Source organism: Bufo gargarizans, chromosome 10 (assembly GCF_014858855.1).
Source record: "Bufo gargarizans isolate SCDJY-AF-19 chromosome 10, ASM1485885v1, whole genome shotgun sequence".
NCBI classification, from domain to species: domain Eukaryota; kingdom Metazoa; phylum Chordata; class Amphibia; order Anura; family Bufonidae; genus Bufo; species Bufo gargarizans.
In genome coordinates, this window is record NC_058089.1 from 98,806,150 (window position 1) to 98,832,529 (window position 26,380).

Consider the following 26,380-nt stretch of genomic DNA (forward strand, 5'->3'; position numbering starts at 1 on the left):
AATCTGCAGAAAATTGAACTGTTTGTTTCACACATAACATGAGAAAAATAGAAAGCGGCCAGGAGGACCAACCATGCCACCACCATGAGGAGTAATAGGTGGCCGTTCTTATAGTATGGTTTCCCATATGTGCTCTTTTCTGTCTCTCCTAGGCCCTAGTCCAGGGATGGCCAACCTGAGGCTCTCCAGATGTTGCAAAACTACAACTCCCAGCATGCCCGGACTGCCAACAGCTATCAGCCTACAGCAGAGCATGGTGGGAATTGTAGTTTTACAACAGCTGGAGAGCCACAGGTTGGCCATGCCTGTCCTAGACAGTGGCGTACATAGAGAAGCAAGGCCCCTATAGCAAGGATCAAACCAGCCCCCCCCCCCCCCCCCCACACACACACACACACACAGGACAGAAGGCTTTCCGCCTAAAACCCTTTCCATGACCCCTGCCTGATTTGCTAAAAGTTGTTCCTTTAGCGGGTAGAGTCTTGATCAAGATTTCACCTCCAGTAGAAGAGGAGATAACCCAAGCTGGGCCCCCTTTTGCCCTGAGCCCCATAGCAGTCGCATGGTCTGCCGCTATGGTAGTTACGCCCCTGGCCCTAGTGCTTAAAAGGGTTTTCCAGGAGTTAAGTATTGATGACCTGTCCTCAGGTTAGGTCATCAATATATGATTAGTGGGGGTCTGACTCCCGGCAGTCCCGCCAATCTGTTGTTTGAAGAGGCTACTGGTCTTTCTAGGCCAGTGACATCACGTTCATCAGTCACATGGCCTAGGGGTACCTCAAGTAAAAGGGCCTGGGCTGCAATACCAAACACAGCCACTATATAATGTACAGTGCTGTGCTTGGTATGCTGACAGGATGCTCACAGGAGCAGCGTAACCTCTTCAAACAACTAATCGGCAGTGGTGCCAGGAGTTGGACCCCCACCAAACAGATATTGATGACCTATCCTGAGGATAAGTCACTAATATCATACTCCTAGAAAATGCTTTTAATAAGTTTGTCCAGCCTTTTGGACATTTTTAACTGTCCCTGCTGCGTTTAAAATTATATTTCATTGCTAACCAACGCAGTTCCAGTTCAGTGCCACCATTCAGAGATCATCTGATACCCAGCCTGTTGACTTCTGGGGTGTAAGGGGTTATGTACGCTACTGTGGTCAATCCGTCTCCAAGCAGCATGTGGCCCAACAGTAAGGTGCCAGTAAGACAGAATGGAGCGTTAGGAAGCAGGTAAGTATAATTTTTTTTTATCTAGACACAACACAGGAGAGTTCAAAATGGCCGACAGGCTGAACAACCCCATTAGGGGGCCCAAAAGCCTCTCTATGATAAGAAAAGACGCCAATGTTGTAAATGACACTTGGCCGGTGGAAGGCTTTGTTACAGGTTTTGCAATGGAGCTCAGGAGCATAACGTTACACCTATGAGCCATTGTAACAACTGGATCACATTACTGCAACACAATTGTTTTGGCGAAGAACCGCAGGATAGGAAGTGGCTGCAGACTGTACCTTGCCTACCTGCTTGACGAATGCCAAACGGAATCTCTTTTGACATCTGCCAAGTCTACAGGACCCCATGGATATGTTCAGTATGTGTGCCTGCCGAGGCCTTATGTACATGTCAACTGCATCTGTGTGGGCCTTTTATGATGACACCATTTTGTGGAGCAGTAGGTACTTTCTGTGCTTACACATAAGGTGCCTCCTATATATATATACCCAGACAAGCAATGACTACTTTATGTATCAGTTTTATCCTTGATACCAATATTTCTACTTTTGAAGGTTTGTTTTTCAAGCAGAGGCGGGCCGAGTAATGGGGTCTCGATTTACCCCGAGTTATGCTGATCATTTAATGGGGCGCTATGAGTACTTCCATGTCGCGTAGTCCTCCCTCTTCAAGAATTTTTTTTTTTTTTACCCTTGTTTCATTGACTATTTTTTGTTTGGATTGATTTGGATAAGTTTTTTAGTTCTTCTTGATTCTAATAATTGGGGTTATCTAGTTTCTCTACTTCCCAGAATACTTGGATATTATTAGCAGTAAAACTGTTAAAGGGGTTTTCCAAGATTTTCATATTGATGACCTATCCTCTGAATAGGTCATCAGTATCTGATCAGTGGTGGTTCAACACCCGGGACCCTCACTGATCAGCTTTCCCGAGCCCAGGGATCAGAAACCTGAAACTACAACTCCCAGCATGAACACTTGGGGCTCATGCACACGAACATGTGCCAGCCTTTCGGTCCAATTTGCAGTCCCCAATACACGGGCACCATCCGTGCGGTTGCTGCAGAAGGATGCAGACCCATTTGACTTGAATGGGTCTGTGATCCGTCCTCATCGCAAAAAATAGAACATGTTCTATTTCTTTGCGGTGCGGAGGCATGGACCGCAATACCACGGAAGCGCTTCATAGTGCCGTAGTCCATGGTTTTCTGTGCCTCCGTTCTGCACCGCTCCTCCCGAATTGCTGACCCATTCAAATGAAAGGATCCGCAACCGCGATACGGTGTGCACACAGCCGGCACTAGTATATTGTGGACCTGCTGTTTGTGGGCGCCACCGGGCAATGGCCATGTGCATGAGCCTTTACTTGGCTGTTCTTGCAACTCCCATAGAAGTGAAAGGAGGATTCTGGGAGCTGTAGTTTAAGAACAGCTGGAGTGCCGGAGGTTACAAATCTTTTCCCTAGGACAGAGACATCAAGTTCATCGTTCAGATGGCCTAGGACAGTGATGGCTAACCTCCGGCACTCCAGCTGTGGTGAAACCACGACTCTCAACATGCTCCATTCATTTCTGTGGAGTTCCGAGAACAGCCAAGCAAGTATGCATCTTGGGAGTTGTAGTTTTACCACAGCTGGAGTGCCAGAGGTTAGCCATCACAGACCTAGGAGCAGCTCAGCCTCACTGAATGGGCTGAGCTGCAATTTCAAGTGCAACCAATGAAGTACTACCAGGAGTCCCTTAAAGTGAAAGAGTTTTGTTGTGATGCCAGTTACATTTCAACAACAGGGAACGGAGTCCCCTTAAGTAGATGGTGTTAGTGATAGGAGGTATCCAGGTGTAGGCGTGCCAGAGTGGGGCAAGGGTAGCCTATAATGTCCCTTTAGGTGTTGTGGCTGTGCACGTGTCACAGTGCTCCTACCTGGATATCCTGGAGCCCCAGGCGTTGTCGTCCGAAGCAGTGCAAACAGGGGGAATAGTTGAGGGATTTGTAGAAATGATTGAGTCCAAACTTTGTATTAACATTGAAAACAGCTTTACTTGCATAAACTTGCATCAGAGAACAATCTTCCAACTTTATCTTGCTCACCAGCAAGCTTTGGGATAAGTTTTGGCAGGTAAATGCATTCGGCTCTGCTACATCTGAACCTCTTTAACCCTGCTGTGCTGTCAGATTAAATAGAAACTTTTCCTTTTTGCTGAACTTTACTTTGTGTAGTCTGGTCTGTCTTTATCTTTATCCAGGGAACTTCTCCTCCTGGCTTCTGAAGCTTGCAGCTTGGGCCTCTATGCCCAGCAGGGATGAAGGTGTGCTCTCCTGGCTTGCACACACCCTTCCCCTTGCAGGGGGTACTCTAGAATCACTTCTGCAGGGCTCATCCAGCAGGGACGAGGGCTTGCTGCCTTCCCCAAGCAGGGGGTAAACTAGGCACAACCTCTCCCCTAGAAAGAGTAGGTTAGACTGACCTTCACTGACTAAACTCCTCCCTCTCTATAGAGGGCTAGAATGGATAGAAGGTTCCATTCCAGGCAAAGTAGCTCTGCCATAACTGCCGCCATCTGCTGGTGAACAAGGTACATTACACTTTAACAGTTACAAAATCAGAAATACAAATACACAATGTAGGGTCTGGCAATAAATACACAGGATGACACTGAATCAACCGTAGGACATAGTAGAGGGGCACAAAAGGTGGTAATGCCACTCTGGGGCGTTACATAAGCACAACCATTGTACAATGTGCAGTGCTATGCTTGGTAAGCTGCAAGAAGGCAGCGGCGCCCACAAGAGGAGAGGATAGGTCATCGTTAAAAGAAAATCTCGGAAAACACATTTTTTTTACCAGGTAGTTGATGTTAAAGGACTTATCCGGTGATTAGTATTGAAGAACTTATCTCTGGATAAGCCATCAATATCCCATTGGCGGGGGACCAACTTCTGGGACCCCTCACCAATCAGATGTTAGGCTGGGCACTCCGTGAGCGCCACCACTTCTTCCGAGCCCCATTCATGTAATTTACCCCTGTCATGGCCATACCAGTTAGAGTATGTTGGACGTTCTATATAACCGACACTGTAGCAACATTAATCTGAGCAAACATAATCATAGCGACATTTTAGTAATGTTCACAGTAAGGATTCCTTCTTATTGCAATTATTAATTCTTAAACAAATCCAAGAAGAAATCAGAAATAGGTTTATGAGACTGGGAAATAGAGAGGCACAGAGAAACAGACTGCTGGAGTTCACTGCATCCAAAATAGCCAGATACCACCGTGCATCGCCGAATCCCCATTCACTATATTGGTGATCCAGCCATATATGCTGGCTTTCGGCCGGCCCCAAAAAAAATTTTATACGCTTATACTCCGCATACAGTGGCTGGACCAGAGTGCTGGAGTTCACATCACAGATTACGCACTTTAATGCCAGAGGCTCTGAACAAGGCTATTGAATGGGTTAAATAAAAAGCAAAAAAATTTTGTTTTTTTTATGATTGTTTTTGTTATTTATATTTAAATATTTGTATACCTTTTGCCACATTTTACATGTGTAAGCAAATACATATTTATTCTGTAACGGGGAGCCGGCGACGCACTCTCTCTCTGCAGCGCCGCCGGCATCCCGCTCGTGAGGAGGCGTGTGGCCGCCGTCCTCCATCTCCTAGACAACGAGCAGGTGGGGAACTGAGCGCCGGTGCTAAAGAGTTGGCCCTCAGGTGTACAGAGATGCTGGACATGGGTCATGTGACGCTGGCCACGTCACGTGACCCATCAAGAGGACCTATTTAAACAGGTAACCTGCTGGCTACAGGTTGCCTGTAATTGGTCTTATCACCTTTGCTTGTATTTGACTTTGACCTTGTGTTACCCCTTGTACTGACGCAATATCTTGGCTCCTGACTTTGGTTTGTTTTGACTTCAATCTTGTATTACCCCTTTTGTACCTGCGTTATCTCCTGGCTCTTAATCTCAGCTCCATTGATTCTATTGCTATTTTGGGGCTGGTCTGGGAAGCTCTCGCTTCCGTGTTGTCTGTCTTTGTGTATAGATTCCTCCCTGTGTTGTGTCTCTCCTTCCTTGGGCCCCTGCACATACGTAAGCTAGGGACTGCCGCCCAGTTGTGCCCCGTCGGTTAGGCTGGACCGTGCAAGTAGGTAGGGCTAGAGGTGTGGGTGGAGCTACCTGTTTGTGACATATTCCTATCTTTCATGTTCTTGTGATATAGTGCGCTTCACAAGCCCACTTTTTCCTGGATTTAAACGGATTGTCCGGGTTCAGAGCTGAACCTGGACATATCCCCTTCGTCACCCAGGCAGCCCCTCTGAGATGAGCATCGAATCATTTGTTTGCTCTGATGTTATCCCTTGCCCTGCGCTAAAGGGCTTTTTCTGCAGATCCGGTGACGTACCGGGTCTGTGCTAGGAGGAGGCTTCTGCCTAGCAGTGTTCCCGGTGATGTCACCGGCCTTAATGGGTGGGCTTTAGTGCTGCCTTAGCCTGTAAAACAGGCTAGGGCAGCGCTTAAGCCCGATCATTAGTGCCGGTGACATCATCGGCGACACTGCTAGGTGGAAGCCTCCACCTTGCGGTATAGCAATGTAAACAAAGAAGCCAAGCAAGAGCATCAGAGCATAAAATGCTCAGATGCTTATTTCAGAGGGGCTGAGTGGGGGAAGACGGGTATTTGTCCGCGTTCAGCTCTGAACCCAGATAACCCCTTTAAAGAACACGTATACAGTATATTAGATATTGTCCTTTGGACACCAAGAACACACACTTTAGATCATAAATGGCAAAAAAGTCCTAATAGCAGGTAAACGCTCCCTAAAAATAAATAGTTGTACAACACAGCAAAATCAAAGTGCAAAAATAAGGTGCTAGTGCAGCTTTAGGGGGTGCAGAAGTAGCACCAGGAGCCTGAGGGGTCATCAAAGACCCTTGAGTCGCATAAGCAGACACCAGTATTATAGAAGGTGTATGTGGGTCCAGTTACACCTCCGGCTGGAGGGAAGGATTAGGTCAAGAATTTAGCATGGATGGGGTGGGGGGGGGGGTTGCAGTTTCAATTTTTGCCTCAGGCTGCAGGAGCACTGTGTGCTCCCCTGCCCCTGGTCACAAAGCATTGAGGGAAGAGGGACCCAAGCTGAATCCTTGCATCAGGGCCCATGAGCCTTTAGCTACACCCCTGCTACCTTTTCTATACATTTCTATCATCCAGAATATTGACTTTTATAAGATGCTATTGATAAAAGAATTTAAAGCATTTGTAGGGTCACCCCTGCACTAGATGGCATCTCTTTGGGGTTTGAGTTGACCCTGGTATGACCACAGTCAATTTCCTTCAGATTTGATCATAGTAGGCAGCACATCATGTCCACATTGGGCCATCTAGTGTTATCCTACAGTACCTTAAAGGGCTTTTACAGGATTTCTAAAAGTAATTATAAAATATGTTCATGTAGTTGCTTTTCAAATGTACATCTTCTCCATTTTTTATTATTTTTTTCAATTTGCACTCCCCTAACCCGTTTCCACCAATCACTCTGGTTTGTTTCCATCCTGTCTGTAGCACTTCCTGTTGCTGCATCCAACCAAACCCATGATGCACTGCTCTGCTCTGCCACAACCCCTAACAACACCCAGCTAGTTACATAGACACTCCCCTATCACTGCCCCTTGCCACGCCCAGCTAGTTGATAGCTCCTCCCATTGAACTACTTACATAGACACTCCCCCATAGATCACTGCCCCGCCCATGGACAGAACATCACAGGAAATAAGAGAAAGCTGCATGGTCATGTGACCGCAGCCTAGAGTGGGAGATAGGAGCAATAAAGATAAATGAAATGCATTACAAAATTACAGCTACCTTCATAAAGGATTATTCTAAAGGATGTTGATGTAAACTGGAAAACCCCTTTAATTTGTCATGCAAATATGGAATTTTATATGTATCAATTATTTAAAAAAACATAACCCCTTCAGACTTCTTTGTACTGTGAGAAACTAACTACACAATCAGCATTGTAGATGGTTTTCGATCCCGTTGCATAAGACTTAATTTTGCCCTCGTCATGCAGGACACCTATTACTGTGAAATGCTGAGGTGTGGCGTAGGTGAAAGCCAAAAATAATTTGCTTGTTTTCCTTCCTTTTGATTTCATTAACACCTGGGTTTGGAGAGACGGGGGAGAGAATAGGTTTTAGCTATAATCTAATGATTAGCACCTCCATTTCCCACAGTATACACAGAGTGTCAGATGTCAGGACAGCTCCCAATCTGCTTGCCCCGTCCCCTCTATGACTATTTCACGAAGGGAGAGTAAAAGGATACATAAATTTATGTTGAAAGAGAAACGCGATCCGGCAATTTATGTAATGACAATGGAAATTGAAACTGAATGCTGTTCCACGGCCAATAATTAGATATGCTAAAGTAGCCCTCGGAGATTTAGAGGGGGGGGCGGGTGTTATCATTTTGAGATTCTAAATTATAAAAACTTTTTTTTCCCCTTTATGATATTAGCCAATTTTTTAAATTTTTTATTTCATTATTTATTTTTAGAAGGGGGTGTTGTAAGGTCAGCTCATATAATGGTCACTATGGAAGGTTCATCAAAGAATATGTCATTCTATAGTGACATCAGCACCTCAAGATCTCATTCACACACCTCGTAATATCAATTGTCTTGTATGATCACTAGAGATGAGCGACTCAAATCCCACAAAGTGGAATTCGATCCGAATTTTAGGATAAATTTGATTCGCCTCAAAGCCAAATTTCCTTTTGCTTCGCGTTAGCGATTTAACCTAAAATAGAGTAAAAAACTAAAAAATTCATACTTACCTCCTCCATTTGCTTGCAATGGGCCGCCAGCCTCCAGCTTGATTGAAGATCTCAGCCGAAATCACGTGCGCGGTAACATCGCTCCAGGTCTTCGAGCAAGATGGCGGCAGCCAGCCCATCACGAGCAAATGGAGGAGGTAAGTTTGATTTAAAAAAAAATTATGTTAATTTCACATTGTTTTTACAATGACAGGGGGGCGCAGCTCCCTGTCATTGCATCCGCTACTTTAAAAAAAAAAAAGCGCTTTGTGACGAATAGAGATGAGCGAATTTCTCAAAATTTCGATTCGGCCGATTCGCCGAATTTTCAGTTGTTTTTTTATTGCAACAAATCGCAATAAAAAAAACGGATATTTATGGGCTGCAGAGAGCCCTTATAGTGGTGTAGAACACTGTGCCTTGGAGTAACATGCATAGGAAGTCTGCTTTGGTAGTGAAATAATACTGTGAGTCCGTATGACATGCAGATGACAGGCGTCGCTCTTAGAATCACTGCACACTTATTTGGACAGTTACGGGGCCAAAACTGACCAAATAACTCAAGTATGAACTCAGCCTTTCAGGTCCATGTTAGCATCAACTAGAAGTGCACTCCTTTTACACCGTCATCAGCTGATTCCACATCGATGTCAACAGAACCTGTTCTATTAAACGCTTATACAAGTAGAGCCCCCCGACAGAGTGGAGAGGGTGTCAGCAGTAAGTTTGTGCGGACGTCACTGATTAATTTTCCCTTTCTCTGATCCGTCAGAACAATTATCCCCAAAAAACGGATTCTGTCTGGGAAGCATACGCCTTCACTCAGTCAGCATTTGCTCAGTAAAAACCAGGAGTGGATCTAAAACAGAGATGACACGAGAATGCAATATTTGCATATCTTCTGTGTTTTGTACCCACTCCTGCTTTTTGCTACCAAATCATAAGTCAATTCTGATGGGACCATACAGGCCTTACAGCTGCTACACAGACAGGATCAGTTGTGCATCTCATTTTTCCTTCCTTCTGACAGATCAGAAGAAGGGTCAAATAAATGTGATTTCAAGAAGGCCAAACAAGGACAATAGCAACCCCGTCATAGAGTGGGGAGGGTGGTAACAGCATGAGAAGTCCACAGAGTGGCCCTATGACATAGTGGTGAGGTGGAAGCAGCATTAGGAGACCACCAAGTGGCTGTCACAGTCACTCCTGAGAAAGAGGTGAGAAGATCAGATAGACTTGTTGCACATGAGACTATCTGATAGGTCTCTCTGTTTTCCTCTATGTATGTTGTTGTTTGGCAGGATCTCACCTCTCCTCAGGTGCCGCTCGTTATCAGTGATGAGGCTCTATTTAAGATCACACTGCTAAACATTCGGTTGATAGTTTCTGCTTGGAGTTGCTAGTGCTGGTTTGTCTTGGATCTCCTGCTTCTCCAAACATCTCTAAGCTAAGTACTTGTTACCTTCGCTGTTTCTTATTATATGGTGTGTGTTGTTTCTAGGCCTCAGGGAGATGCAGCTGTCTCATCCCCTGCTACCTATCCTAGGGCTCGTCAGTTTTAGCAGGGCTTTAGGTATACGGTGTATGAGTATTTCCACCATCAGGATCTGCTCATACTGGCAGGAATTAGGGAAAGGCCTAGGAATTACTAGGAGGTCACCATCCCTCTTCCTTAGCTTTTGAGGCCTAGATTGTTGTCTATTCATTGTGGTTTGTATTTGGTGTTTTCCCTTCCCCTTAACCTGTGACAGTGGCACAATTGTAACATCCCGGAGTATGTTACCAAACTGTTTCTCCCCGCTACAACATGTTAGGTGTATGTGAATTGTCATCTTGTGTAATTATATTTTCATTAATGTCATTTTATGTATTTCTAGGCCTGTTTCATATATTATGCTGTAATTTCCATGTACACCAGCAGGTGGCAGCAATGTGTGATCAGGAACATAGCCAGTTTAGTATTGCTAGACTGGAATAGTTCATTCCAGTTTTAGCCCCCCCCCCCATGTCCTGTCTCATGGGGAGGAGAAGGAAGTTTAGTTTAGTGTACCAGCCACCCCGGCTAGGGGAAGGCTGTATGTTAGTAGGAGCTCCCAGAAACAGGGATCCCAAGACAGGATCGAGCCTCGGCTGAGGCCAGAGATCACTCTTCCCAGTCCGAGCCCTTCAGCCTCGACTGTGGACAAGCAAGCAGCACCTCCAGAACTATAGATCTCCAGGAAGAACCATTCCCTGTGAGCCAAGCTGTGAGTATATATCCAGAGTCCAGGAGAAGCCAAATTCCCCCTCAGCTAGTCAAGCCCATTACAAGCAGAAGACAGACAGAGCAGAAGATAGATACCTGCCAGACTCTCCAGGCACATAGTATAGCTGCAGAAGAGACATTGATCCCTGCCATACATTGTCTATACCTGCTGGGACCCAAGACTATTGCTGTAACTCATATGGATTTATGCTGCATCAAGTAAAGACAAGTTGGATTATATCACCAGTCTGGATCGCATTTACTATTACCAAAGTTTCTCAATTATTCCTACTAACAGCAGTCATTTTATTGCAAGTGAGCCAGGATCAAGGAGTCCAGCCATACCCAGGTAGGAGACACCGTTGACATTACACAGAGACACTATCCCCCTCTGGCATTCCTCGCCTGGTATGTGAGTTATAACATCTTAAAGGGCCCTGCAACAGTACCCTGCGCACATTGCAATTGGCATCACGAACAACTCATAGACTTATACACATCTATCCTGACCCACTGCATATTTGGCCACCGTACTAGTGTCCTTGCTCTATTGCACAATGACAGGGTCTGGAGGTGGCGGCAGCATTAGAAGGCCACAGAGTGGCACAATGACAAAGTGTGGAGGTGACAGCAGCCATATGATTAGGCCACAGAGTGGCATGGTGACATAGTGTGGAGATGGCAGCATCAGGAGGCCAGAGTGACAAGGTGACATAGTGTAGAGATGGCAGCAACAGCAGCAGCATGATACCACACAGTGGCATGGTGACATAGTTCTGCTGGTTCAGGTCCTGCTCCAGGTCTACCTGCTGCTGCTGGTGAATAGTTTCTTCAGTATGCGGGTGAAGAAAGCTGCTCATCAGCGACTCTAGACTCAGGCTGCTGGTGCTGTTGTCACTTGCGACGAAGTCAAAGATCCAGTCAACCAATCAAGAACCCTGGGCTGCTGGTCAAGAAACGACGCTAGCTGACATGTGGACCTGAGGCCTTGGGAAGAAACCCCTGCTGCCACACCCCTTACCTGCGCCTGCGCCAGAATCATTTAAGCCTCTGACACTCCCCTGTGCAGGGTCTGCCACTTCTCTGTCTGACATACTTTTAGCTGAACTAAATAAATTAAAAGCAAATTAAAACACCCCTAAAAACGCCAAATATATTTATCTTTTTTTACTGAGATAGGCAACTAAAGGATTTGAAATTGGCAACGAAACGATTTCACCGTAAAAAACAGCAAAAGTGAACTGCGTATATATTTCTCGTATTGGACGAAAATAGGCCACTAAACGATTTCTAAGTAAATAACAGAAAAAGTAAACTGTGAATATTTTTATCTTTTTCTCAAAAAATATGACAATAAACGCTTTTAGCGCAAATAACACCAAATGTGAACTGCGCCTATTTTTCTCGTATTGTAGTGAAATACGACAAGAAATGCTTTAAATGCAAATAACAGCAAATATGAACTTAGTCTATTTTTCTCTTTATCTAGAAATATGGCAATAAACGCTTTTTATATTGAAATAAGCCAGTAAATTATATCAGCGCAGTTAACAGCAAAAGTGACCTGCGTATATATTTATCTTTTTCCACAGATAAAAGCCACTAAAGGCTTTTCAACATAGCACTTGCACCCCAATAACTAATTGCTGGAATGACAGAGCTGTATTATGAGACTATCTGGATCCCCAAGTAATGTTTCCCTGCACTTGTAAATCGATTGTTTTCACAATGAGGATTTTACTATAAGGCCTCTTTCACACGGGCGACGCAACGCAGGCCCCATAGAAGTGAATGGGGCTGCGTGAAAATCGCAAGCATCTGCAAGCAAGTGCGGATGCGGTGCGATTTTCACGCACGGTTGCTGGGAGACAATCGGGATGGGGACCCGATCTTTATTATTTTCCCTTATAACATGGTTATAAGGGAAAATAATACCATTCTGAATACAGAATGCATAGTACAACAGGGCTGGAGGGGTTAAAAAAAAAATACAAAAATTTAACTCACCTTAATCCACTTGTTCGCGCAGCCGGCTTCTCTTCTGTCTTCTTCTTTGAGGAATAGGACCTTTGATGACGTCACTATGCTCATCACATGGTCTGTCACATGATCCATCACCATTTATTGTCATATTTCTAGAGAAAAAGATAAAAATATTCACAGTTCACTTTTTCTGTTATTTACTTAGAAATCGTTTAGTGGCCTATTTTGTCATGTTTAACCCACTTTTGCTGTTAACCTTGAACCCAAACCAGAACTTCTGTGAAGAAGTTCGGGTCTGGGTACCACATTCAGTTTTTTATCACGTGCGTGCAAAACACATTGCACCCGCGCGATAAAAACTGAACAACGGAACGCAATCGCAGTCAAAACTGACTGCAATTGGGTACCTACTCGCGCGGGTTTGCTGCAACACATCCGGACCTTATCCGGACACGCTCGTGTGAAAGAGTCCTTTCCCTGCACTTGTAAATCGCTGGTTTTCACAATGAGGAAATTCCGATGACTCTCCCTACTAGCATCTGCACACGTCTCTCCCTGCCTATGAAATGATTCCTCTCACTATCCTTTCCCTGCACTAGTAAATTGTTTTCTTTCCTTTTTTTTTAACAATTCGTTTTTCTTTCACTCTCCCTAGCGCCTGCATGCACGTCTGTCCCTTAACAAAGTACGACAGTGAATGGCAGACTCTAAGATGGCCGCCATATTTATAGGGCTGTGACATCACCGGGCTGCCTGGCTGCTGATTGGCTGCATGCATAGCATTATGGGTCATCCCGCTCTTCCCAGAGTTCCTTGCCCAATGTCCTGACACTTGTAGCCACCATTTTAGCCACCATTGTAGCCGGCTAGTCGCCATGTTAGTAAAAATTGCAATTCGTTACCACGAAGCGCGAGGAAATTCGCATTGGTTCAGAATCAAATTTTTCCTGTAATTCGGAACGATTTCGACTTCGTCAGCTTCGATTCGCTCATCTCTAGTGCAGCGTCCCACTACGTGTGTGTGGGCACTGCCTAAACGCACTTTTTATCTTAACAATTGTATTATGCTGTATTGTGGTACTTTGCATTAATGTATCTGCAAAATCCCTGTTACCAGGCAGATTAAGTGTAATTTATACATCCCACCACTAGATGGGGATAAAACTTAGGTTCTATATATACCTAGGTCAGGCCTAGTGAGGCAGATAAAAGTTCAGTTGTTAAAAATGTAGTCAGAGTCTAGAGCAGAACTGAGGAGATCAGATTAGATTAGTGGAAGAGAATGTAGAGTGAAGACTTCACACCACAGATTAGTGAGTGGAGCCAACTTCCCCATGAGGTGGTACTAAGATGTGAGGCGCAGAAGAGCGTTTTCCTTCTGTGGCCGGACTATACACTTGCATCCCTGACCAGTAGGGGAAGAGTTTGCCTCCCTGGAATATAAACAAGCTTCCTAAGGAATCATCAGTGATAAGAGCCATTATTGAGGGCCACAGACACCTTTGCGCATGGTGGAGGACTTATAGCTTCTGGCAGCCACACCATACTTCTGAGAGACAGATGAGTTTACCTGTCCCAATGTTCAGCTTGTAGGGAAAAGACAAGGAATAGGACAGAGCACGTCAATAGGAACAAGGTACACCAAACCCACAGCTCCAAGTCAAACCTAAAAAGCCTAGAAACAATGGATTTGCAGACCAACTCTAAAAACATCAAGAGACTGTATTTTGTACTGCTACCAACCAAAGTCATCCACAGTAAAAGTTGTGAGTTGCATCTTACCACTGTCTACCTCATTATTACTACTATTGGTTGTACCACCATTAACGGTATTGGCGTCACGACAAAAAACATAAAGTGACTCAGCCGCAACAAGCACCCTAAGCACCCCTGACATCAAGGGCACCTCAACCACCATCTTGGCTGATGCTTCCCTACCACAGAGCGTGCCCCGGAGGATTTCGTGCTGTCCACCTCAACACTGTGCTGCCAGCCCAGGGAGGCTTTCTGCTAACCGTGAGTAAAGTGATGAACTGTGTGTTATACTTTGGCCCCTCATCGGTCCACCGTGCACCTCACGTGTTGCCCCTGCGCTACTATCTTGCTGCACTAGTGATGAAGTTATTCGTCATGAAGCCAATTTTTATGTAAGATTCGGCGAATCAGCTGAATCAAACTTTTCATAAATTCGCTCATCTCTAATGATCACAAAAAGGGGCAGATTTCTCCTGACATGTATGTTTTAGGAAACACATGTATCCACCATGTAATAACATTTCTAGAGCATATATATAGACTCTATGTTGTGCCATTCCCTTTATTATTCCTACTAGAAGTCATGAATGAATTAGCAGTTTGCAATGAAGGCCCAGATGGGTGTTAAAAATGGAGGGTGTGTCCTTGCAAAGTCTGATACTGGCAGGCACTGATGGGATAGTGCAGTGACATAGCCCCAACTGGTAATACCCATCTGGAACTTCATTGCAGGCTCCTAGTAAGTCATTTATAGCTTCTAACAGGACTAATGAAGGACCGGCACATGATAGAGTCCTAAGAACAGATGCTCCAGATTCCAGAGTTATTACACGGGGGATGCAAGTAGTTACTAAAACAGACCTGTCAGGAGAGGCGACAGATTCTCTGTAAAGAAAGGATGTGACTCCGCTAAAGCGAAGGATGTGATTCTTGTAATAATAGATGGTGCAAATGGGTTCTGTTTACAGGCAACCGGGGTAGTTATCAGACCTTAACCCTTTCAGCCCTGCTTTATTTTATTTTTATCTTATCCCCCCCCCCCCCCTTCATTTTTTTTGTTTTCATTTTTCACTTCCTGGAGCCAAAAGTTTTTATTCTTGTTTTTTTCCCGCTCATATAGGCACATGAGGCTTTGTTTTTTGTGGGACAGGTTGTACTTTCTAATGGCACCATTTAATATTACATACAATGTAGTGGGAAGTTAGTAAAAAAAAATCCAAATGGGGTATATTGGAAAAAAAACACACAATTCCACCACAGTTTTATGGGTGGTAAAAATGACCTGTTACCTTTTATTCTCCGGGGCCGTATGATTACAGTGATTCCACATTTATATAGTTTTTCTAATGTTTTAATGCTGAAAAAATAAACACTTTAGAAACATTTATATTTTCTTTGCATCACCATATTCTGACCCCCATAACTTTTTTTATAGTCATGTCTACAGAGCTGTGTGAGGCTTCATTTTTTGTGGGACGATTTATAGGTTTTATTGATACTTTTTTGGAGTGTGTTTGACTTTTTGAAACACTTTTTGTTAAATTTTTGGGGAGGAGAAGTGATGTAAAAAGGCTAGTTGGCTATTTTGATATTTTTTCCTGTTACGCCTTTCATAGATAAATAAATTTAATATTAAGATAGCTCAGGTGTTTCTGGGATGCGGTGATGCCTATGATGTTGGTTTTTTTATTGGTTACTTTTATTTTGTGGAAATAGGGGTGATTTAAATTGTTCTACTTAAAAAATTTTTTGGTTTATTATAATTTTTTTACTTAGACAAATTAAATATGCAATCTTTAGATTGCTTGTCCTAAACACTACTGTGATTAAATACAGCAGTATATGGGAGATTCAGTATATTCCTATAGAGCACTGCCACCTGCAGGGCCCAAGTGAAACTACTGCTCTATTAGCCTGGAACTCCCCAGAGAGCTCCAGACTGTTAGAGAGAATGAACAGCTTCCCCGATCTCCTCTAAGGGAAACTGCTCGGGCACCCGGGAACGCTCAGATGCTGTCGTCACAGTTGACCATGGCATTTGAGGGGTTAAATGTGTGCTATCAGCATGCTCTGTGACCTGTGCAGAGGTCAGGAGTTAGTAGATAAGCTGTGATATCACCCATTGTAAACGGTGGAACCTGAGTTTGGATAGATAGGTGGATAGAGGTATTGGCCCTTATTGATGATAATGAGATGACTGCTGAAAACAGATCTGTACAGGTCTGAACTGATCAGTTTAAAATTGCAAAAGAAAGTTGAATTTCCAATTTATAAATCCATGTACATAAATGTATTCTTTGTCAATGTATTTTAGTCAATTTATGTATGGTGCTAACCTTGGAGAGAAGCTCTTTTACGTAGCGCTTCCCTGATGCCGCCATCTCTGCTGCACTGGCTCTATCACCTGGGTCCCAACTATAATGCAGCCAAACGAGAAAAGAAGCAGTCACATGTGGTCAGGACCCAGGAAGAAGAGCCCTTAGCACAGACCAATGCAGACTGAGGCATCGGGGGAGCAAGGGAAGGTAAGTGCGATGTGAAATGACTTCCCTCCACAGGTTGGCAACAAATGGTAATTAGACAAAATGCCCGGTGAACCCCTATAAATGTATTACATGAAATATGTTTGAAATTTTATCTCATGCTTATAATGTGAATACTTTACAAAATAGAAATCCCAAAATAATCGACATGTTTTATACTAGCAACCATTTATGAATTGCAAAGAAATAAAACCATAAATTTTAAGTATCTTGTCAAATACAGTAACGTAATGAGGATTTACGGACACTACACAATACATTGCACTGAATACAAATTAAACATTCAGGTAATGTAAAAAGAAGGCAGATGGACTCTCCTTGATATTGTGTTATGGAAGAACATTTGTTCTAAAATATATTTTCTGGGTTTTTTTTATATAAGGAAATTGGTTTTCAATTGTTTTTTTTTGAAATACTTGAGTTAATATAAAGCTCTTAAAGGCAACGAGTCTCGAATAAATGATGAGTTTGTATATATAGGTCATAACTCATACAAGGATATGAAATATAATCTCTTCTTATCATAGAGGAATCCATTTAGTAAACTGATTATATTTTATTTATCTGCGGCCTGAGAACATGGATTAGTCCCCAGACATAGTTAAGTTGGGTTTTTAATATTTTAGGTACGAGTCAATATTATACAAAATGATTCTCTTAATCTCATAGTAACATGTAGTTTAATATTTCCTTATATAAAAGGTAAAGAGTCAAAAGGATTATTTCTTGATTTAAAAAAAAGGAAATATTAGAAACGGCAAACTTTAACCCTTTCCACCTAGATGCACCCTGAAATATTGAGTTCCTGTATCCGGAAATATATAAAATGCTCTGGTTTGTAATGGGTGACATGCTTTAGTTTGTACTCCCAAGAAAGTATTTGAAAGAATAGGGCTCCGCAAAGACATCGTAAGGGGACCACACACGTTGTTGCAATTATTAGGTGTGGGAAACCGGTGCCAAATAGAACAATTCCACAATAAAAATAATAAAGGGCTGTCCTGGTAATTTTTAATTTTTTATTTTATTTTTTACTGTCATTACATTAAACCAGTATTGCGCATATGTACTGTGCACTCCCATCCACCTTTGCTAAGCTCTGCTCCCTCGGACAGCAGCCAAAGATGGAAGAGGTTAGAAGGAGACTGTGTCCTATTCCGCCAGATGAGGCTGAAGGACCTTCACACGGGCAGATAATTGCCCAAACGGACAGTTGCATGAACGATCGGCTTGCTCACGTGTCTAGAGAATAATAGAAAGGAGCAAGAAAGCCCTACTGTAACGGTCCCGTACACACACACACAGGGGGGAGGATAGTGACCACTGCGCTCCACCCTCACCCCTGGCCCTGCCTACTTGCCTTACAAGTCCTGATGACAGGGGACAACTGGACGGCAGTCCCTAACTTAGGATATGTGCTGGGAAGACAGACAAGACAAAAAACGGAACGGAGGGGGTCAATACAAAGAGAGCTACGCAGTACCAAGGAATAAGCAGAGAATAGTCAGGAGAAGCCGAGGTCAAATACCAGGAGAGAGACTAAGTACTACAGGAGTCCGCGAAGAATCGTCAGGTGGAAGCCGGGGTCAGAATACCAGGAGAGATGCGCAGTACAGGAGGAGCACGCAGAGGATCATCAGGGAACAGGATCAGGTAAGTATGCAGGAAACCAAACAAACGCCAGAAACCTACTTAACAGGCCAGCAGGCTGCCTGTTAAATACTGGCAGGCTGAGGTCATGTGACGTGGCCAGCGCCACATGACCTGAACCAGGAAGAACAGCCGAGCACCGAGTGTCCAGGTCGGTGCTCAGACTTCCCCTGGTTACTGGGGAAAACTGAGGACGCCGGCCACGCGGAGGAGACGTGCGCGGCCGGTCCGTCCCGCCCCCTGTTACCTAGGAGACGAGGACGCTGTGCGCGTCCTCTCTCCTGTACAGCAAAGGGAAGCCGACGGCGCCGAGGAGAGCGAGCGCCTCGGCGTCCCATGACACCTACAATGAGCACTGCACTCTCAATAAAATAAAAGGAAAGAGTCATAAGAAAATGACCAATTGCTTAAATTTTGTTTTTATGTTAAACATACTGGGTCATGAGTGACTTGACACATGGAATGCGACAGTTATAGCCCATGTACTGGATATATCTGTGTGTGGTGGCTCTTGAAGCACTGGGGTCCACTACTTGTGAATTTTCCTCAAATTCTTGAATGGCCTTTTCTTGACAATCCTTTCAAGGCTGCGGTTATCCCTTTGCTCGGGCTCAGATATATCCTTCATATAAGGATATATTGGCTAAATTCTAAATTTTAACACCAGTTTGAGGGTTTAGTCAGACTGTTTGCATCCACAGTAGTGCACCTTCCTTATTAATGTTTATTTTATATAGCTATTTACATCCACACATTTTTCAATCTTGTGTAGGATGTCTTTTTGTGGTACTTGTGGTCTGCAGCGGGCATCCTCCACTGTATGCATTTTTGCTGGGGATCGCCATTAGCAACGGGCCACAAGTGTAGGATCTGCTCCACTGGGTATAGATGCACAACTGCATATGGGGTCGAGCACCTCCTTTCTTTTGACACCACGCCATTTTTTGTAGTCTGTTCCTTTTCTACCACGCTTTTTTATTAAACTCAACTTTCCATTAATATGCTTGGATACAACACTCTATGAGCAGCCAGCCTCTGAACCAATGACCTCTTGTGGCTTGCCCTCCTTGCGGAGGGTATCAAAAACTGTCTTCTGGACAACTGTCAAGTCAGCAGTCTTCCCCGTGATTGTGTAGCCTACTGAACCAGACTGAGTGGCCATTTAACGGCTTATGAAACCTTTGCAGGTGTCTTGTGCTGCTGATTAGAGTGTGACACCATGAGTCTACCATATTGAACTTTTTCTCAATATTCAAATTTTTTTTAAATACAGACTTTTGGGTTTTCATTAGTTGTAAGCCATAATCATCGACATTAAAAGAAATAAGTGCTTGAAATAGATCGCTCTGTGTGTAATGAATCTATAAAAATAGGTTTCACTGAAATAAATGAACTTTTTGATATTTTTAATTTATTGAGATGCACCTATATGCACTCTACCTATGATATATATTATAACGAAACATAAAAGCGCCAGCTTTGAATTCTGTGGTTTTACATCTCAGGACATAATAACCCTTCCCAGATTGATGGACAGTAAAATTGCTTTATTAAATCCTGTTTTTTTGCCCTCTGTTTGTCATCCGTATTCCATGGACACTGCTCAGCTGAAATTTAACTTTAAAAGCATCTCCTATAAGTGATCAGTGAAAAACTGACTTAACATGAACCATACCCGGATGCCATCCTTGTTGTGTCAGTGGTTTTTCGTGCACCCATAGGCTTCAATGGCCGTGTTTGTTCTGCATCATGGACCAAAGTAGTGCATACTCCCGTGATTTTCTTTTTTTCATTGACCCGCGGTCAGTAAAAAACTACTGATGTCTGAACAGACACATTTAAAATCAATGAGTACGTGTGCTGTCCGTGAAAAAGTAAAAAAAAGAAACGTGAACAAGGCCTTAGATTATTGCTGGCATTGAGTGCTCCAGACCAGCAAACTGCCTAAACCTACGATCAATTAATTAAGAACATCTGATTATCAGCACCTGGCGGCTACTTACCCTCTTAAGTTCTATGCAAGTAGTTAGGGTGTACTTAAAAGGGTTATCCCATGATTAATGGACAAAAATGAAAATACGATATCATGATGCCCCCTACCTGGGATTCTGTCCCCACACGCAGGCACGAGCGCCGGGCTTTCTCAACCCCCCCACTGCTGCGCACCGTGCTGACAGGCATGGGCAGCGGGGTTCTTAGCTGTGGTCTGCTCTCCTGCTGCTGGCATTCCCTTCCTGTCTCTGAGCGGAGCTTGTGGTCCGGCTCAGAGTTCCTTGTGTGCATGTGGGGTGTGTGTGGGTGCGTCTTTTCTCCTTACGTGAGGCAGAATGCACATGCCTATGGCTGGTCTGCAGGATGTATTTAAGGCACCTCCTTCTACAGGAAGACGCCTGAGCAACTTGGTCTCTAGCTTGTCTAGCCCTATTGTGTAGAGCAGAGATGCTCAACCTGCGGCCCTCCAACTGTTGCAAAACTACAACTCCCAGCATGCCCGAACGTTCTACAGCTATCAGCCTACAGCAGGGCATGGTGGGACTTGTAGTTTCACAACAGCTGGAGGGCCGCAGGTTGAGCATCCCTGGTGTAAAGGTGTTTAGTGTGACTCTGCTTTACTATGTACCGAACCCTGTTTATTTTGCTTCCATTTTAACAGACTTTGACTATTTGCTGCCTTCCATTACCTAGAATTGCTTTGTCCTCGGACTTCGTACCCTATGCTTCCGCCTGATCAGCCTCTGGCCTCCCAGCGCCCTCTGGGTGTCCCGTACCAGGTCAGTCAGTGGGTCCACACCCAGGTTCCGATTCCCTCGTGACCTCACCCTCCTCGGAGGTAGGACCTGATACACCCCTCTGGAAAGTCTATCCTCCCCATCTGAGGTATTGTGAAAAACGATGGGTATACTTAGACATCGCCCTCTGAGGGAGTTGGTCACTTGGGACAATAAGTATGTACCAGCTGAACATAACACATGACAACCACTTTCTAACAAAGCTAGAACCAGCCCTGTACCTCACATGGATCCAGAGATCTCCCCATTCATTGCTCTGCTAGATTTATATCAAGCTGGCAGCTCAGGGGACATCTCTTTTCTACTGGAGCTCAGTGTCCATTTTGCTGCACTTCTCTCCCTATCACAGCTCAAGAGACAGTTTAATGATGAAACTGAGCATGTGCGGCCATCACAGTAAGCGGGACAAAGAAATATGAACAGGAACAAACAGCAGGTGGCGCTGTACAGATACAATTTATTGAATAACTCAGTGGCTATGCTAAATTTTTAATCACTTGCAGTTACAAAAGTACTCAGATCCTAGAGCTGGTTTGAAAACTGTAGAAGCTTCTACATCTTGGCCTAGTTCTTGTTAAACGATGACACGGTGTAATTTGTCTTGCGCTATTCTTAATCTGAGGCTGTAGTCAACTAATTTTAAGACCTTCTAATTTTAAGACCTTTTTTTTTTTTTATTACACCATGATACGTAAAACCATACAATTCAAAGGGGGTGTTCTTGGTTTATACAATGTGTGTATATAATATTATATATATTTTATATTTATACCTAGTGTATTAGAAGTATGCCTGTATATGCTATACAGTTAGATATAGCAGTAGGTTCCCAGCGTGAGCTGTACAGAAGAAGTAGGGGAAATCCAGTTTCATAATTTTAATGCACAGCTGCGCGGTCTATTACGGTGGATTATTTCTGGTCTGCTGAGTTCTAATGCAGCTAATCTGCAGCTCCGAGCGCTGCGGTGAGCACAGATCCTATAATATAACCATCTGCAAACACAGCAACCCAACTTGTTTATGTTTCCTGCAAGCATGCAGGCCACCCTGCTGAATGCTGACTGCATCTATTTGATGTTGATTTCTATTAGTTATCATTAGGTACACAATAATTATTATAATTATGTGCCATGCTTAGGCCACCCTGCGAATTAACAACCCCCCTTTTTTTATTCTCAACTCATAATTGCTGTAGCTTCACGTTAAAACAAAATCTAATTAGCTTTCAAAAATCTGTTTTACCATTTTTGAGGAGCAGGAAATATGTTTACCCAGCAGAGGCATTACCAGGGATGCCCAACCTACGGCCCTCCAGCTGTTGCAAAACTACAACTCCCAGCATGCCTGGACAGCCGACAGCAAGGGCATGGTGGGAGTTGTAGTTTTACAACCGCCGTTTGAGCATCCCTGCATTAGACGATGGACTGACGGGATTATAACAACAGGTAGAACTGGAGGATGGCTCAAATACACTGAACTTCCTTTAATCTGACATCAATGGCATCTGGCGCTAGATGATCAAATACGCCACTTGCGGCCACTGCTGTAGGCAGTCTGGGCATGCTGGGAGTTGTAGTTTTGCAACAGCTAGAGAGCCTCAAGTTGGCCATATCTGCCATAGATGTATTCAGGGTAAGGCCTCTTTCATACTACCGTATGGCTATTTCAGTGTTTTGCGGTCCGTTTTTCACGGATCCGCTGTTCCATTTTTTTTGTTTCCGTTGTGTTTCCGTTCCGTTTTTCCATATGGCATATACAGTATACAGTAATTACATAGAACAAATTGGGCTGGGCATAACATTTTCAATAGATGGTTCTGCAAAAAACGGAAACGGAAGACATACGGATGCATTTCCGTATGCATTCAGTTTTTTTTGCGGACCCATTGACTTTAATGGAGCCACGGAACGTGATTTGCGGCCAAATATAGGACATGTTCTATCTTTGCACGGAACGGAGATACGGAAACACGGAAACGGAATACATACGGAGTACATTCCGTTTTATATTTTGCGGAACCATTAAAATGAATGGTTCCGTATACGGACTGTATGCGCTTGGCAGCTGAAGGCATCTGTGTTGGCACCATGTTCATATGTGCCCGCATTGCTGAGAAAAATGAAGTTTGAATATATGCAAATGAGCCTCTAGGAGCAACGGGGGTGTTGCCATTACACCTAGAGGCTCTGCTCTCTCTGCAACTGCCACACCCTCTGCATTTTGATTGACAGGGTCAGGTGTCATTACGTTTACACTGCCTGGTCCTGTCAAAGTGCAGAGGGTGCGGCAGTTGCAGAGAGAGCGGAGCCTCTAGGTGTAACGGCAACGCCCCTGTTGCTCCTAGAGGCTCATTTGCATATCATAGTACATTATTTTTCTCATATGACAACTCATTTGGATAATGAAAGGAGGAATCTGATTGGTTGCTATGAACAACTAAGCCAGTTCTACGTTACTCCAGTTGGATAAATGACCCCTCTATTCATCAGTAAGTACCTACCATTGTACAATACTCCATGTCTCTCTTTAAGAGGACCTGTCCCCTCTCCCGACAGGTCTGTTTTAGTAACTACTTGCATCCCCCTTGTAATAACAATTATGGAGCATCTATTCTTATGTTTTGTGCCTTTCCTTTATTATTCCTGCTAGAAGTTATGAATGAGTTGCCAGCAGTTTGCAATGGGTGTAACCAGCTAGGGGGTGTCCCTGCACAGTCTGACACTGGCAGCGCTGATTGGATAGTGTCGGACTGTCTAGGGACACACCCCCAAGTGGTAACACCCATCTGGACCTTAACTAGCATGAATAATAAAGGAATGGCACAACCTAGAGTAATAACAACATATGCGCCAGAATTATTATTACATAGGGAATGCCAGTAGTTACTACAACAGACATGTCAGGAGAGGGACGGGTTCTCTTTAAATCTTTGTAATATTGAGACCGTGACACAGAAAATACCAGGAAACTCTGTGTAACAAAATAGATTATTGGATATTCTAAACGTATCATCCACATATATTCTGCAGATATACAGATATTAGCATCAATCCATTCCTCTCCCCAGTGGGGGTTCCCAATGTAATTGCCCCATCAAAAACACACACATTGGGCCCAATTCTATAGGAAACCAATTGGCCTACCAGTGTTTTTTTGGTGTGTGGAAGAAAACCCACATATGTTTTTTTTTTGTTTTTTTTTTGTTTTTTTTAGCATGTACTGTATATGCTGTCAGCAGTCATCTTATCATCATCACAAGCAGGATTACAACACAAGTCAATACCTCTATTATCAAGCTGAATGCAGATAACAGAAGATAACCTAGTCCTTCCTCCTTTAAGCCTCATTCACACGTCAGTGTTTTGGTCAGTTATTTCCATCAGTGATTTTGAGACAAAACCAGGAGTGAAGCCTACACTGAGATAAGGAATAAGGGAAAGATCTGCCCCTATTCTGAGTTTAGAGCCGCACCTGGTTTTGGCTCACAATCACTGATGGAAATCACTGACCGAACACTGACTGTGTGAATAAGGCCTTACCCTACAGGCTTTACCCACAATGGTCATATATGTAGAATAAAGCATAGCCAACTGGAAATAAAATGATAAAAGTAAAAAAAAAACGGTGTCTCAGGATGTGATGAAATTTAGGGCATCTGTCAGCAGTTTTGTCCCTATGACACTGGCTGACCTGTTACATGTGCGCTTGGCAGCAGAAGGTATCTGTGTTGGCTCCATGTCCATATGTGCCCGCATTGCTGAGAAAAATGATGTCTTACTATATGCAAATGAGCGTCTAGGAGCAACGGGGGCGTTGCTGTTACACCTAGAGGCTCTGCTCTCTCTGCAACTGCCGCGCCCTCTGCACTTTGACAGGGCCAGGTGAGATCACTTTTACACTGCCTGGCCCTGTCAATCAAAGTGCAGAGGACGCAGCAGCTGCAGAGAGAACAGAACCTCTAGGTGTAATGGTAACGCCCCCGTTGCTCCTAGAGGCTCATTTGCATATAGTAAAACATCATTTTCCCCAGCAATGGGGACACATATGAACATGGGATCAACACAGATGCCTTCAGCTGTCAAGCGCACATGTAACAGGTCAGCAAGTGTCATAGGGACAAAGCTGCTGACAGATGCCCTTTAAAAGTAAAAAAAAATGTGTCATTCTCCTTAGGTTGGCTATAGGCATTAGATTTGGCAGATCCCCAATTTCACACTAGGCTACATTCACATGACGGTGAAAAAATCTTTTCAATGATGCCTTTCTGAGAAACTGACATTAAAAACTGTCCCATTCAATCGGATGGGGGCTGTTGGTCAGTGAAAATGGACAAGATAGAACATTTTACATTTTTTTACTTCTGTAATACACAGGCCTCTGGAAAAAAAGACTCCCATGTGAAAAATCTCAAAGATGCTGCATATATATATATATTTATATATTTTATTATTATTTTTTTTTTTTACCTATTTCAGGTTATTTCTGCTTCATTTTATATTTTTTCAATGCATGTTCTGTCGTGAGAAGTCCAGTCTTACTGGAGTTGGTATAAGAGTCTTGTGCTAATATTACTGTATAATTGCTATTTTACTATTTTTTTATTATTATTTTTAATTACATATTTATACTTTACCTCTTCTCTCTGACTTATCAAGTATTGTGCTGTGTGGTGGGTGTTTCTCATATGTGCAGTGTCCTGAAATACACTGCAAAGCACTGAAGGTGTAAGGCCTCTTTCACATGGGCGTCATGTTTTTGGCCTGGATAAAATGCGGGTGCGTTGCGGAAAACTGCGTGATTTTTCTGCGCCAGTGCAGAACATTGTAATGCATTTTGCACGCGTTTGAGAAAAATCGGCATGTTTGGTACCCAGACCCGAACCCGGACTTCTTCACAGAAGTTCGGGTTTGGGTTAGGTGTTGTGTAGATTGTATTATTTTCCCTGATATCATGGTTATAAGGGAAGATAATAGCATTCTTAATACAAAATGCTTAGTAAAATAGCGCTGGAGGGGTTAAAAATAAAATAAAAAATGTAACTTACCTTAATCCACTTGTTTGCGCAGCCCGGCTTCTCTTCTGTCTTCTTCTTTGAGGAATAGGACCTTTGATGATATCACTGCGCTCATTACATGGTCCATCACATGATCCATCACCATGGTGATGGATCATGTGACGGACCATGTGGTGACCGCAGTGACGTCACCACAGGTCCTTTTCCTGTGCACAGCAAAGAAGAAGACAGAAGAGGCTGCGCGAACAAGTGGATTAAGGTGAGTAAATTATATATATATTTTTTTTAACCCCTCCAGCGCTATTGTACTATGCATTCTGTATTAAGAATGCTATTATTT